Raw genomic sequence first — 4,220 nt, 5'->3', positions numbered from 1 at the left:
CTCAGCATCTGCAGAAGGGGTGTCTGGCCCGTGAGAAACAGGTCTAATATGTTTCCATGACTGCAGAGGTGGGGTAAAGATGAGAGGAGAGACGCAAGTGGGTCTTAGAAAAAGAGGCCCTAAAGCCCTGTTCCCTGGCAGAGCCATCATAACAAAGAAGCACTCAAGGTGGTAATGTCCATAATACTTCAACTAGGTGTGCGGGAGTTTAAACTTCCTGTCTGAGAATCTCATGCCCTATGGTAGGCTGGAAGCTGCTAAAGCCATCAGATCTGTAGAGGCCTTGAGCACAGAAACAAGGAATGTCCCCAGACAACCAGGGTGGACTGATCTGCATAGGTGGGACAATTAAGTTTGCGAACACATCCTAAAAAAAGTGCTACATACCTCATTGCTAAATATCATTATGGTCACCTTTGAAGTTCTCCCCTTGAGAAGCTGTCACCGATGCCAGCGCTTAGTCCACCCTTCCGAGCAATTTTGCAACTCTTTTGCTGGAATGACCATCAGTGCTGTCGTATTACCCTTGATGTCCTGAATGTCATCAAAATGTCTTCCTTTCAATATTTCCTTATCTTTAGATAAGGAAAGAAGTCACTGGGGGCCAGATCAGGTGAGTAGGGAGGGTGTTCCAGTACAGTTATTTGTTCGCTGGCTAAAAACTGCCTCACAGACAGCGCCATGTAAGCTGGTGCATTGTCATGATGCAAGAGCCATGAATTGGTGAAAAGTCAGGTCATCTTCATCTAACTTTTTCATGCAGTCTTTTCAGCACTTCCAAATAGTAAACTTGGTTAACTGTGTGTCCAGTTGGTACAAATTCATAATGAATAATCCCTCTGATATCAAAAAAGGTTAGCAACGCTGTTGCAACAAATTCGGGAACTTAATTGTCAGACCTCATATATTGTAGCTTAAACACAGCCCTGGGAGGTGGGGGAACTTCCACCCTACCTTGGCTGGATTTAAGCGTTTACCTCCTGAAAGAGATGAAGTCCATCACATTGAATTACAGGAAAATAAAATTATATTTAATAGCCACCATGCATTGGTTTCCTAGGGCTGCCATAATGAATTACGATAATGTGGGTGGCTTGACCCAACAGAAAAGTATTCTCAGTTTTAGAGCTAAAAGTAAAAAACGAAGGTGGCAGCAGGGCTACCCTGTCTAGGGAAGCTCCTTCCTTGCCTCTTTCTAGCTTTCTGGCATTTGCCAGCAATCCTGTGTGTTCCTGCCCCAGTCCCTTCTCTGCCTCCATCTTCACAGGGCCTTCTCTCTGTGAATGTCCTTTTGTGTCCTCTCTTCTTCTTATAAGTGTATCAGTCATTGGATTTAGGAGCCACCCTAAATCCAATATGACCTTATCTTTATTACATCTGAAAAGAACCTATTTCCAAATAAATTCATGTTCACAGATAACAGGGGTTGGGACTTGAACATGTCATTTTGAAGAGACACAATTTAACCCACTGCACCCCTGAATCTGTGGTCTGGGGCTCATATCTGCTACACACATGAGTTTGGTATGGAAGAGGTGACACCATGCAGGGTTGAGAGTACTGGTTTCAGGGGGGGCTGGTCCTGGTCAAATGGTAAGGTGACATGGAGCCTTGAGCAAAGCAATTAGCCTCTAGTGGTCTTGATTTCCTTATCTCGACAAGGGCTGGAATGTTGTCTATGATCCTTTCTAGCACAGACATTTAATGATCCTACTGGACCTGAGCTGAGGAGTGTGATTTAAGAGGTATCTCAAGACTGCTGTCCTACCGACACTACCTTGCCTCCTCGTGATGCTTCCTTCTGTCCTGGTCTGCTATTCCCACCGTTAGGGTCACAAAGGTATTAAATGACACACAGGCAGATATGTGGTTTTCTGAAGCCACTTCAAGGATAATCTGAATTCTAGATAACAATTATATTGACAATAGGATTCAGTTTTGAAATGCTAAAACTACAGGGAGACTTGTTTTGTGGATGGTGGGGGGTGAGGTGGGGAGGGCGTTGAGCTACATGGTTGCCAAGGAAAACTAGGGCATGATTTAGAGGAGAGAATGTTAAAGAGGCAACACTGGGCTTAGAATCTGCATGATTTCTTTGTTACAATTGCAATGCACCCTAGAAAGAAAGAAATGACCAAGGACAGCCAAAAGCCAAGGAACAAAGGCTGGCCCAGGCTCCCACTGTTCATCTCCAGAGAGAGCGAGTGAACCGCAGAAGTGACTGGACCCAGCACACATCAGGGGGCAACGGCGATGTCTCACTCTGATAAGGAGATCATCTCAAGGACTCCCACAGACAAAGCTGCAAATGGTTTTCAGAGGGTGAGTTCTGGCTGAAACCTGGGCTACTTTTCCATGCCTAACAGCATTGTAAGTAAGAAACCAGCAGCCACTGGGCAAGAATGAGGGGAGAGGCTCAGGGTCTCAGAGCCGAAGTCACGAGCTTTGTACTCAGGAGACAGACAAGCTGCCCAGATGCCATACTTACCAGCTGTGTGACTTCAGACAAGTTATTATATTTTCTAAGCCTCAGATAAAATGAAGAACATTATTTTACTACCTATCTAGAGGTGTAGTTGTGAGAAGTAGATGGGATGATGTAGATTAAGTGCTCCACAGAGTGCTTGGCACAAGAGAAGTACCTAATAAGTGTTGCTTATGTTACAGATGCAGAACCAAAGCGAAGTGATACTAAAAATTAAGTGGTATTAAGGCCACACAGATAAACAATGACACCTCTGAGGCGAAACTCCAGGGTTCCTGACTCCTAAGTTCTTTCACAAAACAATGGAGAAACTAAAAAGGAAAAGCCAGGAATACTGTATTTAACAAACACTTAGCTTTCATGTTTGCCCTGTGTCAGGCACTGTTCTAGCCACTTTATTAATACTAAGCCATTTAAGTTTCATTGCAACTGATAAGGCAAGCACTATGATCATCAACACTTTATAAAAGAGGAAAATGAAAACAGAAGGTAAGTGACTTGCCCAAGGTCACCCAAGGTCAGCAGTTACTGTGCTGTGTCTAGGGCTTCTGAAGCAAGTTTACAAAACATTAAGAGTATCATTTTACTTAGACCATTTCTCTAGAAATTCATTAGCTAAAACATATTGTTCTTCCTAATACACATTTTAATTTTTTAAGATATATAATAGAGTAGATGGTATGCATAAATCTAAGATTCTCAGTTATCCATGACTAAAAAGGGCCTAAAATTTCAGCCTGTGTAACATAAATTGATAGTCTATCTAGATAGTATCAGTTCCACAAATTGCAATACAGTCCTATGAGATGATAACTATTTTCCATAAGAGAAGCCTTACAGAATTTACCCAATTACCCACCTCGTTAGCCTCCAAATTATTTAAAAATTAATGATAAATGTCCTAAACATCCAAAACAGAGCATAGAGAAAATAAATTAATCTTTATTTGATGACTTTGATCTTGCCTGTGAATTTCTGTATCTATCCTATGCTGTCATATTGTGTCATTTCATGGTTCACAGCCTGTATTGCCTCAAATATGCTGAGAAAAGAGACTCTGATGGGCTCTAGAATGATGCATTTGGCCCAGGGCAAAGCAAAGTAAGGTGCATTGAAATAAAAGGGAAGAATCACAAGGTTAGTCCCAAATGTCTGGTTAGAGTTGCACATGGCAGGGTTGGAGGGGGTAGAAGGGTGGAGAATGATGTCCTTTGCTGAGAAGAACTTGGGAAGAGAGGGGAAGTCAGCATACAGCACAAAAATAGTTCAGTTTTACATACTAAATTTGAATATCCTTGACTCTCTTCCAAGTGGAGATCTCAAGTAGGTCATCACATGTATGTTGTGAAGCTTATAAGTGGGACCTGGGCTGGAAATATAAATTTGAAAGTTTCCAGCATGTTGTGTCAATCATAGGTATCAATGAGTTCACCTGTGGAAGGGTTGTAGCGCGAGAAGAAAAGAGTAGCTAAGTGGATCTCCAACATTAAAGGTGGGGTAAAGGAGAGTTAAGTCAATAAAGATGACTGAGAAAAAATGGCCACAGAGGTAGAAGGAATACCAAGAGTGTAAGGTATGAGGGCCGGCTGAGTGGCACGTTGGTTAAGAGCTGGCTTTGGACGCCAGAGGGCCCCAGTTCGGATCCCACATATGAGACCAGTGACACTGCCCTCTACAGCTAAGATGCTGAACAAGAGCTCAACCTGGAGCTGGGCTGCCATGAGTCGCTGACGAC

Source organism: Hipposideros armiger, unplaced genomic scaffold (genome assembly GCF_001890085.2).
Source record: "Hipposideros armiger isolate ML-2016 unplaced genomic scaffold, ASM189008v1 scaffold_182, whole genome shotgun sequence".
In the NCBI taxonomy this organism is placed as follows: Eukaryota; Metazoa; Chordata; class Mammalia; order Chiroptera; family Hipposideridae; genus Hipposideros; species Hipposideros armiger.
The sequence above is the reverse complement of the archived record's forward strand: the minus strand, read 5'-3'. Positions refer to the sequence as shown.